The 13,648-nt window shown below is 45.9% G+C and overlaps 1 protein-coding gene across 11 annotated transcripts in view; it reads left to right on the forward strand.

The window, feature by feature from the left end:
- The window catches only part of APBB2 (amyloid beta precursor protein binding family B member 2), a 381,437-nt gene that overhangs the window by 292,360 nt on the left and 75,429 nt on the right, over positions 1 to 13,648 (forward strand). The window lies entirely within an intron of this gene.

Raw genomic sequence — 13,648 nt, forward strand, 5'->3', positions numbered from 1 at the left:
AAGCATAATGTGGGACTCGATCCCAGGACCCTAAGATCATGACCTGAGCCGAAGGCAGATGCTCAATCATGGAGCCACCCAGGCATCCCTTAATTACCTCTTTAAAGGCCCTTTCTCCAAATATAAACCACATTGGGGGTTAGGGCTTCAACATATGAATTCAGAGGGGGACACAAGTCAGCCTGTTACAACCACCCTATGCCTCAGTTTCTTCATCTGTAAAATAGAAATAATAATAACACCTACAGATTAAGATGTTGTCCTGCAGATTAAAATGATTACATAGGTAAAAGAAAGTATCTGGCATCTGCCCCGGTGCCTGGCACAGAGCTCCTAAAACACTTGGGATTTTCTATGTGGTTAAGAGCATAGGAGCATCTTTTATTCTTGTGTTTAGTCTTTGATCCTGGTTCCTGAAATCGAGTTTCTCAACTGTTGGAATTTCCTGGGTGACAGCAGTGTCTTTTGTTCTAGTAAGACAACTCTCATTGGGCTCCTGGATGGGAAGCTGGTCTCAGATAGACTAAGCCATGACTAAAAGCTTGGAATTTTCAGCCCTAACGCCCATTTTCCAGAGACAGAAGAAGGCTAGAAATGGGATTAAAGATAGATTGTGCCTAGGTGATGAAGCCTCCAGAAAAATCCCTGAAGTATAGAGTTCATAGAGCTTCTGAGTTGGTAAATGCATGAAAGGGTTGGGGAGCAGCGTGGTCAGAGAGGGCCTGGAAACCCGGTGCCTTCCCCATACCTCGTCCTATGCAGCTTTCCCATCTGGCTGTTCCCCAGCTACATCCTTTTATAACGAACTGGTAATCTAGTAAGGAAACTGGTTGCCTGGGTCCTGTGAGCTGCTGTAGAAAATTAAACCCAAAGGGGAGCTTGTGGGAACCTCCAGTTGATAGCCAGTCAGAGAAGAGATGACAACTCCGGCTTGCCTTTGGCATCTGAGGTGGGGAGGGAGGCAGGCTTGTGGGAACGAGCGCTTACCCTGTGGGATCTGACTTTATGTCAGATCCAGGGACTTAATGTCAAAACTGAGTTAAATGGGGACCCCTGGGCTCAGAGGTTGAGTGTCTGCCTTCAGGCCCAGGGCATGATTCTGGGAGTCCCAGGGTCGAATCCCACATCGGGCTCCCTGCAGGAAGCCTGCTTCTCTCTCTGCCTGTGTCTCTGCCTCTGTGTGTGTGTGTCTCATGAATAAATAAGTAAAATTTATTTTTTTAAAAAAAAAGAACTGAGTTAAATGATAGGACCCCCCAGCGGTATTACAGAGAATTGCTTGGTATCACGTATTTGGTGACCAGAAATGTCAGGGGGAAGAGTTCCATCAGTACCAAAGGAGAAACACAGGAGAAATGAGTTTATCGACTCCAAATGTCATGTACACACACACACACCCTAATTAACACTCGTGTGTGACACCGCTGTCTGCTACCTCAGCTGTCCCCCACCTTCAGCCTCCTCCTCAGCACCACATTCACAAACTTTCGGTTATGTTGGGTTTTTAAAAATATTTTATTTATTTATTCATGAGTGACAGAGAGAATGAGAGGCAGAGACACAGGCAGAGGGAGAAGCAGGCTCCATGCAGGGAGCCTGATGTGGGACTTGATCCCGGGACTCCAGGATCACACCTTGGGCTGAAGGCGGTGCTAAACCACTGAGCCACCCGGGCTGCCCAAACCTTCGGTTATGTATGACCACCACAGCACCCAGGTCACGCCTTTCAAAATGTTTTATGAAGCTTGAACTCGCCTGAGTTCTTCAGGGAGTCTGTTTTCTCCTTCTGAACACCGGGGGGTGGGGGACAGGGCCTCTACATCTTTCACTAGGTTATAAGAATTATACTAAATTAGAAGACTAATGGTGTCTCTTACCATGGGAGCTCAGTACATGGAAACCCCTTCCCTCTTTGTGCTATTTCTGAAGTCCCCTCACTAGTGAAAATACTGCTTTTTGAAGAATTTTTATTTTTTTAAAGATTTTATATATGTATTATGTATGTATTTATTTAACAGAGAGCAAGAGAGCACAAGCAGGGGGAGGGGCAGAGGGAGAGGGAGAAGCAGACTCCCCACTGAACAGGGAGCCCAATGTGGGGCTCCATCTCAGGACCCTGGGATCATGACCTGAGCGGAAGGCAGATGCTTAACCAACTGAGCCACCCAGGCACCGAAGAATATTGCTTTTAAGATAATAATAAATACTTAGAAATATGTTTACCACGTATCGATGTTAGGATCTCCTTGCCACACAAAGATACATATCTTGTGTCTTAAGTGAAAAGTAAAACACATTGATGTTGTGATTTCAGTGCCACACAAGTGTGTGTCTTAAATTAAAAGCCACAATCCAGTGCAGCGGCACTGTCCCGCTCTCCAGCATGGCCTCAGACCCATGTCCCCACCCTCTCGAGCCACAGGAGGGGAATGGAAAAGAGCCCAGGCTACTGTTCTGCGCAGCTGGCCTGTTTCATCCTTCAAAGAGATCCCTTGGTGAGAAGGAATGGGAACTTTTTGTTTCCTCTGAATAAATAGAGGGCAGCAAGGACTCCCCAGCAGCAGTTAAATATTTAGAGTACATGCAGAATCACATCTCTGTCCATTCCCACGTGACCGCCCTTGTGCATTCTTTTCAGTATATCAGTGGTTCAAGCCTCGATTTCTGTAAATCCCAAAATGATTGCTTTTCTCAGTGTTGTGTGGTGGCAAGTCAGCAAGCACTTTTTAGATAACAGTTTGGGAAGAGTTCCCACAGCCAGGAGCTGACTTGGGAGGGTCATAGAGTGGGAGAAATAAAGATACATCTGCTTGGGAAGAATCCTTATATATTCATTTAAAGGTTTAAAATCACTGAAGTCTTGTGGCACCTGGGTGGCTCAGTCACTTGATTGACAACAAGTCAATCAAACAAGTGTCTGCCTTGGGCTCAGGTCATGATCTCGGGGTCCTGGGATAGAGCCCCGCATTGGGCTCCCTGCTCAGTGGGGAGTCTGCTTCTCCCTCTGCCGCTCCCTCCACCCCCTTGCTCCTGCTCTCTCTCTCACACTCATCCTCTCTCTCTCAAATAAAATAAAATCTTAGAAATAATAAAAAATAAGATGAAATAGTCACTGGAGCCTTAAATGTTGGGAACCTGCGTGGCTCCACGTTGTGTATGAGGGAGAGTTGAAAGCTCTGCTCCTTAACTGTGTTCACATCTTTCCTCTAATTGTGTTAGATAACTTAGCTTTGATTCCCTATAATTGTGTGCGCGCTGAGGCATTTCTCAAATACAGAGAATGCTGTTGGTATTCCTGCCCCCTGACCTTGCGTGTTTCCAGAACATTTACTAAGGACAGAGCCTATTATTTGCTAGTGGCAGAGGTAACCCAGGCTGGGAACCACCCTCCAGGAACCGACCAGCCAGCAGTGCAAGCAGGCAGCCTCGGAGATGGATATTGTAGACAAGAGTTCAATTACGGATCCATCCTCAGTGTCTGGCACGTTGTGAGCACCACACGCGTGTTATCCATTATTATGGGTAGTATCTATTTATTATGCCTGTCCTCTTTGTTGAAGGCCCTGTCAGATGTTAACAAAGGGTATACTTTTCCAGCCTGGTTGTCTTGTTCTGAAAGGTTGGAAGGGGGAAAATTAAGTAAATGGCCAGGGCCCCAAAGGGCCAAGCGTCTTGTTTTGTGCCTGAATGCTCACTGTGTTGCCCACAGTTGGGGAGAAACAGCAGACACAGCTAAAGTGCTCATTGGGGTCACCGTAGAAATGCTCTCTGGGTATTCCTGACTGCTGGGGTCATGCTGAATAATTAATCAAGCTGATTCCTTGCTTCAGCTGGATAGAGAAGTGGGTCAAGCTCCACTCTAGAGTCCCCAGGCACCTCTTGAGCGGAGCCCACCGGGATGCTGGACTTAGAAAGCATCTCAGTGTTTCAAAGAAAAGCAATAGCAAATATAGCTAATTATATTAAAACAGTGTCCATAGTGACAATGATTTATTTCCTCTGTATAATGACCACAAACACTGATGAACTAAAAATTGCCCTGTTATGGAGGCAATGTCCAAGGAAGATATTTTGAATCTTGAAAATCCTGTCCTTAAAAAAAAAAAAAAGAAAAGAAAATCCTGTCCTTTAAAAAAAAAACAAAAAACAAACATTTATTTGTTTTAGAGAGAGAGTGTGTGCGCGCGCACACACACAAGCAGGGGGAGGGACAGAGAGAGAGAGAGAGAGAGAGGCGGAGAATCTCAAGCAGACTCTGCATTGAGCACAGAGCCCAGTGCAGAACTCAATCTCACGACCCAGAGATCACGACCTGAGCCGAAATCAAGAGTCGGATGTTTAACCAACTGAGCTGCCTCAAAACTTTGGGAAGGGCACTTGGACTCCCTCAGGCCTCCTCGCTGCTTTATTTCTCCGTGCAATCTGGACATTCAGAAGACTGGCACCTGGGCAGTAATCAGGCTCGTGCTGTCTCCATGTTGTGCAATAACTGGGAAATGAAAGGGTGGAGGGCTGTTCTTAACTCTTAGAGAAGCAGCCCAGAACATAGGATGTCAACTATAATGAAAGTGCCCTAAATGCCTATGGTATGCTGGCCACCAGCATGGAAAAAAGAAGGAGAAAAAGGATACCCGCACTGTTCATATGTGCAATATATGATTATTAAAAAGGTTGTTTTTCATAATCACATGTAGCAAGGACACACGTTTTTCTTCCCCCTGGCCGAAAGAGTACAGGCACAAAAGGGCTCCACAGGTTGGCTCTGCATTGCTCAGGCAGCGTCTGGGATCGCCACACTCTCAGGCTCCAGGGCACATGCCAGTCTCACAGCCTGAGGAGATCCAAAGTCCTTCCCAAAGTCCTGCCCACTCCCTGGGGCTTGAGTTGACTTGCTGGGCTCCACTCTAGGCCTTTGCCTGTTGCTCTTTCTCCGCCAGGCATCTCCCCAGGAGGGAGGGTACCCCGTTCTCTTTTAATTCCCCCTGGACGTCAGTCATCTCTTTGCAGCAGGCTTTTGCTAGAGCACCAAGGATAATCAAAGGGCTCACACAGCATCAAACACAGTTACTGGTTTCAAAACCTGAGTATTGGGCTTCCTTCCCCTTTGCAAGCCACTCACTCAGAGATTCCTACAGGTTGTCCAGCTCTTTCTCCCTGCTGTCATTAACCTTCATTTCTTCTATTCTCCCCTAAATACCCAACCATTTCATATGTAGAGTCATTGAACTGTTCTCCTCCTCCGCTTCTCTGAAAAGAACTCTGATGCCACCCAGTGAGCCCTTTCCGCCCCTAATATGTGCATCTTCATGGATGCCATGATGACTGAGTGCTCTGGTATCCAACCCCTTGGAATTATTTTAAAGTACTTCATATTCTCAGAGCCTTGAGAAAGTTAGTGAAAGCTTTGCACCCTTTTACATAATATGGAAACATACAAATAACTTGGGGTGTATTTTCAGGAGGTTTAGAAGCCCATGGATCTGCCCCCCTACCCCACCCGGGGCCGTGGACTCTTGGTCAAACCCCCTGAAGTAGTCTGAGGAGATGGAGCCTGCTCTTCTGAAGAGGACAGAGCCTCATCTACTCTTCCCGTAGGCCCTGTTGTCTCTCTCAACCCCCAGCCACTGAGGTGTGTCCATAGTCCTGCTTATATAGAAAACAGGATTGAAAAAAAAAAAAAAAGAAAGAAAGAAAGAAAACAGGATTGACTGGCTGGCTGTCGATGGCATTCCCCCAGTCCCAACACATTTGACAAGGACCAAAGACCTTGAGGAAATAGTGGCTACATTTTCTCAACCAGCTCTTTTGAGCCAGACCTTGTAAAGGCACTTAACATAGGCCATCCCAATCATGCCAGTATCCCCAGGAGGTCCATAACATTGTCCTCACTATAACAAACATGGAAACTGAGGCTCACCAAGATTTAGTAACTTGGCTCAGATCACCCACTTTGAGATTTGTTACTTGGAACTCTGGGTTCTAACTGGTATGCTCATGCCCCTCCCCTGTATACCATGTACCTTACTCATCTAGTTCATGTCAGTGGAGCTGTGTGACCTTTGGTGTCATAGCCGAATGATTTCATCCTTCCAGTTTTTTTTATTTTTCATTTTTTAAAAAGATTTATTCATGTATTTTAGAGCAAGAAAGAGGGAGAGACAAAGGGAGAAGGGGGGAGTGAATCTCCAGCAGACTCCCTACTGAGCACGGAGCCTGATGTGGGTCTTGGTCCCATGACTGAGATCATGACCTGAACCAATATCAAGAGTTGGATGTTTACATGGTTGAGCCACCAAGGCACCCCCTTCTACTTTTTTTTTTAAAGATTTTATTTATTTATTCATGAAAGACACACAGAGAGAGGCAGAGACACAGGCAGAGGGAGAAGCAGGCTCCACGCAGGGAGCCCGACATGGGACTCGATCCCGGGTCTCCAGGATCACACCCCAGGCTGAAGGCAGCGCCAAACCGCTGGGCCACCAGGGCTGCCCCCCTTCTAGTTTTGTAAACTATTACACAGAGCAGAACCTTTGGTCTCTTTGGCTCATTGATGTGTTTCTAGAACCTGGCTTACAGTAGGTGTCAGCAAATGTTTGTTAACTGAATGAATCCATCCATTCTACAAAGCTCAGCTCTATCCACATCCCTCAGGTAGCTGTCCAGGGGCACCTGGGTGGCTCTGTCCATTAATCATCTGACTTCAGCTCAGGTCATGATCTCAAGGTCCTGGGGTCAAACCCTTCAGCAGGCTCTGTGCTCAGCTGAAAGTCTGCTTCTCTCTCTGCCCCTCCCCTGACTCATGCTCTCTCAATAAATAAAATGTTAAAAAAAAAAAAATGTCTAAAATGCCCTCTAAGTTAAAAAAAAAAAAACAAAAAACAAGACAACTGCCCTTCCATGAGCAACAAACGTGTGTGTCTCCATGTCCCCTTATTTCACATTGCCATGGTATAGATTCCCACGAGAGTGGAGTTGTGTCTGACTCATTTCTCTCTGTCTCCAGGAACTATTGGGCATTCAATAAATGCGTATTGACTTGAATACACAGTTGTTATTGTAATGCAGGGTAATTAGGCTTAAATGTAAGTCACTCCCATAAATGAGTGTTAACTAGGATTACATGTATAATACTAGACAAAATTGTAGCTTTTCTCCATGAACATTTTTAGTTTTTTAAATATCTATAATTTAGTGTTGCTGTTGACTCTAGTATCATTTCCCTCTTTGTCATTGCTCCTCACTAGTCAGAGAGCACTGACCTCCACTGGTATTGAGGGTGCTGCTTTGTGGATGCAAGCTCATCCAAGCACCCTGTTCCTTGGTGCCAAGCACAGAGTCCGGCCCCTCCTCTCCAACAGCTGCCGTCTTGTCTTTCCGCTCCCCTGTCCCCTTCCCACCGAATAGTCCTGGGATAGGCCGCACAGTCGTCTGCCAGCATATTCTCATCTGGTTTGTCTTCATTAAAGCTCAGGGTGAGAGAAACAGACCACCTCCGAGAGAACACAGAACAAAATGAGAGGGCCTCTTGGATCCCGAAAGAGAAGAAAGGGAACATTTGCTACGGGCATGCAACATGCCAGCCACTTCCCCTTTCTTATTTCCTTTGATTTTCCTGGAAGCTCTGTGAGCCTGTATGACCACGACTTTTCACCTGAGAAAACTTAGATTCATGGAGGCTGAGCACCCATTGATGGGAATGTAGGACTTTCAACCCAGGACCATCTGGCGGTAGAGACCAAGGCTTTGTGCAGTGTTCTGTCCCCCTCTGTGTGTGTTTGGAAATGGTTGTCCCCAGGTGTATGTCTCTATTAATACAGTACTCAAGAGAAAAGGAAGTTGAAACACGACATGTTTCTAACCAAGATATGACAACTTGATTCCAGCACGGAGAAGGAGAACAGATGGGAGGGAAGAAGCCTCAGGCCAAGAGCTACGTGCCTTCTAATTCCGCCACAATGCTCATTCCCCTAATGCCAGTGATGCATAACAGGAGCAGCAACAAACTCTGCCCATTTAATTCTCACAACATGTGACAGGCTGTTGGGGGACTGGGATTTTTAGTGTCAGATGAAGAAACTGAGGCACAGAAGGGCACCTGGGTGGCTTAGTGGTTGTGCATCTGCCTTTGGCTCAGGTTGTGATCCCGGGGTCCTGGGATTAAGTCCCGCATCAGGCTCCCTGTGGGGAGCCTGCTTCTCCCTCTGCCTGTGTCTCTGCCTCTCTCTGTGTGTCTCTCATAAATAAATTAATGAAATCTTTAAAAAAGAAACAAACAAACAAACTGAGGCACAGGAATTTTAACTAACTTGTTCACAATCACGGATAGTCAGTGGTAGTCTTGGGATTTCCACCCACATTTTACTTTCAGGACCACTCTTAGGGACAGCACCACTTTGGGTAGGAAAGGGGCCTACTGTCTGTGGCAGTGGTTCCCCAAAGTGTGGCCCCCAGACTTCAACTTCACCCAGAGTCTGTTAGAAATGCAAGTTCTCTTGCCGATTCCCTACTCAGACCTGCTGAATCAGAAACTATGCAGACAGCGGCCAGTGTTGTGTGTTTGAGCAAAGCCCCTCATGATCCCCAGTACACCTCCACATGCAAGCGTTGGCTGTAATCCGTTAAACTAGAGAAATCTTTAAAACCCACACATAGGAAAGAATTAAAACCTATCGATAATAGACAAACGTTTATGGAGTTCTCCCTATATTCCAGGGAGGAAACTAAACACTTTACCTGCATTGTCTCATTTAGTCCCAACAACAGTGCTATAAGCTATAGGTACTATTATTATTCCCATCTTACAGATGAAGAAACTGACACTTTGGGACCAGAAGTGACTTCCCCAAAGTTGTGACTTAAGTCCACATTCATCTGATGACACGGTCTGTTCCCTGAACCACTCGTTTTTGCCCTTTTGATAAAGAACTATTGAAAAATGAACATCTGGGCTCCTGCCTAACTGGCTTGATTGGTGAAGCATGTGACTCTTGATCTTGGGGTTGTGAGTTCAAGCTTGACACTGAATGTAGAGATTACTTTAAAATCTTGAGTGGCACCTGGGTGGTTCAGTCAGTTAAGTGTCTGCCTTCGGCTCAGGCCGTGATTCTGAGGTCCTGGGATGTTGGACTCCCTGCTCAGCGTGGAGTCCGCTTCTCCCTTTCCCTCTGCCAGCCATTCCCCCCTGCTTGTGCTCTCTGTCTCTCTCTGTCAAATAAATGAATAAAATCTTGAAGAAAAAAAAAGAAAAACAAACACCAATGTTAGTTTTTTCTTTAAATTTTGAAAAAATATATATATAAGTAAGGTTGATTAAATATTCGGTTTTTTGGATCGAATATTTTGGGCTCTTCGTATACTCTGAAACAAATGTTTATTCCCAGAGCTGATTGCACCAAACATCATTTTATCTGAGCTAAGGAAAAGTGGTGGTGATGGTTGTTAACCTTCCTTGCCACACAGGGGCAGCACCTAACAGTGCAGGTTGCTCTTTGCAGCTTAGTTCTTTGGGAGGATGAATTCGCTCCCTGGTGGAGCTGTTATTTCCCTTACACCTGTTTCTCTTACTCCGGCCATGGGGACCAGTGGTGAAGGTTTATAGATCAGAAACTAAATTACAACAGCAACAAAACAGCACAAGGAAAACCACTTAAATTCACTGTAATAATAGAGTTAGGGCTCTTGTTTTCTTTTTATCATCATGACAAACAATATATTTCATGTACCGTTTGCATTTCTTAGCCAAGAAAAATACTGTGAATTTTAGTGAGCTTGTTTAAATTGAAATCCATTTATTCTTGAACTCAAGGGACAAAAGGCAGCCAATATTCTTTTTTACCTTCCGTATTGTTAATAAATTCTTTTGAGTATTTACAGGCTGTAGGGTTTTGTAGCAGGCAATTAAAGAGAGTGGGAAAAATGTGTTCCTGGCTTCTTGTTTGAAGGGCATATGACCATCCCACGTTGTTTTACGGCTCACCTCTGCCGGGATCACTGGATGCTCTCCTGATAGCAGCCTCTGTTGATCCGGAACCCTGTTTCCATTTGGGCATATCACAGGATCCCATCCAAACCTCAATTTCCACTCCAGAGGCTGCATTCACTGGAATTTGAGCAAAATGAGTCTAGTAATTTATTATCAAAACTGGGACCCTTTTGAGAGTAAAAGGAGCCCCTCAGTAATTTTGTTAGAACAACAAAACATGAATCAGAACTGTCCTGGGGACAATTGAAATGTGTGGCCACACTAACTACAACTCATATCCTTTCATTTTTCTCCTTTTATGACTTCAGCCAAGATTTATTGTAGCACTCCGTTCATTTGCTCTTTCCATTCAACAAATGTTCATGGAGTGTTCTTTCCACTTTTATAAATGAAAAAAGATTGGGATTTTATAAATCACTTGGCCAGATCACAGTACTAGTAAATCAGAGCTAAGATTTTAACCCAGGCTGTCCCTGCTCTGGGCAGTATATACACTCAAAATTCTAGTGCTATTGCTAACTGTTCTTGAGCCTTTCTGTGGATGTAGTCCCATCTGACACTGTCCCTCCAGGAAAATTTCAGGCATATAGAGTGGTTAAGAGTAGGAGCGCAGGGGTGCCTGGGTGGCTCAGCGGTTGAGCGTCTGCCTTTGGCTCAGGTCCTGATCCCTTGGGTCCTGGGATCAAGTCCCACATCAGGCTCCCCACAGGGAGCCTGTTTCTCCCTCTGCCTGTGTCTCTGCCTCTCTCTCTGTGTCTCTCATGAATAAACAAATAAAATTTTAAAAAAAGAAAAAGAAGAAAGAATGAAAAAGAAAGAAAGAGAAGAAAGAAAGAGAAAGAAAGAAAGAAAGAAAGAAAGAAAGAAAGAAAGAAAGAAAGAAAGAAAAAGAAAGAAAGAAAGAAAGAAAAAAATGGGAGCCCAGCTGTCAGGCTGCCTGGGTTTGACTTCTGGCTGGGTTCAACCTATGTACTAGCCTTGTGCTTCATCCTGTTTCCTCACCTATAAAATAGGTACAGTTAACTTAGTATTGACTTAAAAGGGTTGAAATAAGGAGTAAATGAATTAATACCTTTGGCTTTTGAACAATGATTGTGATTGGGTGCAGTCACGAATGACCAGTGTGTTGTGTCAGATGATACAACTCTCTTGTGCTTGTTTTCTGCTATTTAAGTAGGTTGGGATGATATAAATGTTCTCCAACCTGGGAGAGTTTCCATTTTGTTTTCGACACAGGAGGATAGCACTAGAGGTGTGTGACACTGTGATTTATTAGGAAAATATGTATTTGGTTGTTGAGATATATTTCTCATATGTTTGGTTGTCTTTGGGTCCTGGCTCACAGCTCCTAAAACCCTTGGACTTTCTAAGGGCTGACAGTGATTAAGGGTCTTTTGTTAGGTTAATGATGTGACTTTTGAAGAGCACCTAAAGCTGGAGGGCTGGTCTCCAGGGGAGCCAACAGGGGTTGAACTTCCATTCCCACCCCTGGGCCCCTGGGGTGCAGGAAGAAGGCTGGAGATTGAGTTCCATCACCAATGACCAATGATTTAATCAACCGTGCCCTTGTAATGAAGCCTTCATACAAACTCTAAAAGACAGTGAACCCATGCACACTGGGGAGAATAGGGTGCCTGGAATGAGTGTGGAAGCTAGTAAGTAAAATGTTTCTGAGTTCTGTGAGCAGCTCTAGCAAATTAATAGAATCCAAAGAGCAAGTTGTTGGAAAACTCCAGTCTATAACCTGGGCTTGTGACTGGCATCTGAAGTGGTGGGGCTGGGGAGACAGTCTTCTAGAACTGGCCCCTTAACCTGTGGAATCTGATGCTGTCTACAGGTAGTGTCAGAATGGGTTGAACTGTAGGACACCCAGCTGGCATCTGAGAACTGCGTGTTGGCGTGTGGGGAAAACCTCCACACACTTCCATTGGTGGAGGTGGAAAAGCTGAGATTTTCATTAGCAGGTGGGATAGAAAGAGGACAGAATGGCAGGCTGGGGTGTGGTGCTATTGTTTTACTACTGGGGGGCCGTGTGGGGAACCCACAAGGAGGGAGGTTAGTGAGCTACACGGGGCTTCCTGCAGCAAGGGGTACATATGGCCAGAGCCCCTGCAAGCTGTGAAATGGGGGGAAGGCACGCTGTGGGGCAACCCTGTGTCGGATCTGATGTACCCACGGGGAGAAACTCAGTTCTGTCTCTGAGCTAAGGAAGCAGAGCTATAGGAGGTGCTTGCACCAAGGCTGCCCCTCAGCCCTTGCGCCCGTGGGCATCCTCTTCACCTTTGACTAGGTTCCCTGCGGTGGATCAGAGGCACAGATGAAATGTAAGGGCATCTCCCAGAAACTTCCCTCGGGACACGGAGTGCTGAGCAGTTTTGCAGAGGTCACAGGGACCTGGGCTTTTGGTTTATTTGTAGAAGGCATCCTATCCACCATCAGCTCAGGGCTGCTGTTCTGGCCCCAGTGGTTAGTCAGACACCTCGCCACTGCCTCTCCTCTAGGACGTGAGGGTGCTCTTTGCTTAAATGGATTGTCCTTGGGACTTTGGTGGGTTGTTTTTTTTCCCCTGAGAAAATGTGGTTAGCAATTCAGGCAGGAGGTGTCCGGTCAAGGTGTGGGGGTGAGACAGGGAAAGTTGACCTGAAATGAATATGGTCACTTAGGGAGTTTGTAGCATTTCATTTTCTTAGGGGCGAGTCCTGTTCCCCAGCCTTGGTTCTTGAGTTTGGCCAAGAAGGAATTCAGAGCCAGACTTAGGCAGGCAAGCATGTAATAGTGATCGGAGCCAAAGTGCACCCCAGGTGGGATAGCAGGCAGGTGCAGATGTGGCAACTGCGTGGAGGCGTCAGGGCTTTCTTATTTCTAATACTTGCATGGGTTATGAGGTCATAGGGAGAGCCATCTCTGACCAAGGTGGCCTCCTGTCCCCGAAGGGCCTCCTCCCTTCAATAGGGAAGGGGAATTTGGGGCCCTCTATGGTCCTTGTTGGAACGGCCATAGCAGCCATCCCCTGCAAGGGTTGGGGTGAGGAGGAAGGCCAAAACCTCAGTGTAAATGGAGCTGGAGGCTATCTTAGGGCAGCAGTTATAGGAAAGAACGTCTGTGTGTTCCCAGGGTTTTGCCCCACTGTTTGCATTCTGGAGATGGTTGGCAGTTTCCACCTTTTTTCAACAATCAAGCAGTCCTGCTCAATGCTCATTATCTAGCTAACTGCCTCCGCGGTCCATCTGATTATAAAGTTCACTCTGAAAACTTTGCAAGATACTCTTTGAGAGCCAGCCTGCTGGCTCCCGCAGAAACTCGGCCCCTTGTCTGCCCTGCCTGTGCTGGGAAGGAAGGTAGGTGGCTTCAGCTGTTGCACTGCTTGGGAGGGATCCCCCTTCCGTCCCCCTTCCAGCCACCTGGCCTCCCTGACAGTTGGCAGCAAGCAGATCTGTAGCTGAATTAGCCCTCACATGTCTCATGAGTTTCCTTTTTATAGATCTTTGAATTTTCTTGTTGCAACATGGATATAATACTTTTTTATATTTTGAGACAATTGAATAACTGAACTTTAGAAAGGAAGACAAGAAGTGTGATCTCAAAGTATCTCAAAGGGATAAAAGAATAAGAGCATTGTGTGCTTTAAGGTATCTCGCGAGCTCGTGTGTTGTGCAGGTTTTCAGG

This window comes from Canis aureus, chromosome 2 (assembly GCF_053574225.1).
Source record: "Canis aureus isolate CA01 chromosome 2, VMU_Caureus_v.1.0, whole genome shotgun sequence".
NCBI classification, from domain to species: Eukaryota; Metazoa; Chordata; class Mammalia; order Carnivora; family Canidae; genus Canis; species Canis aureus.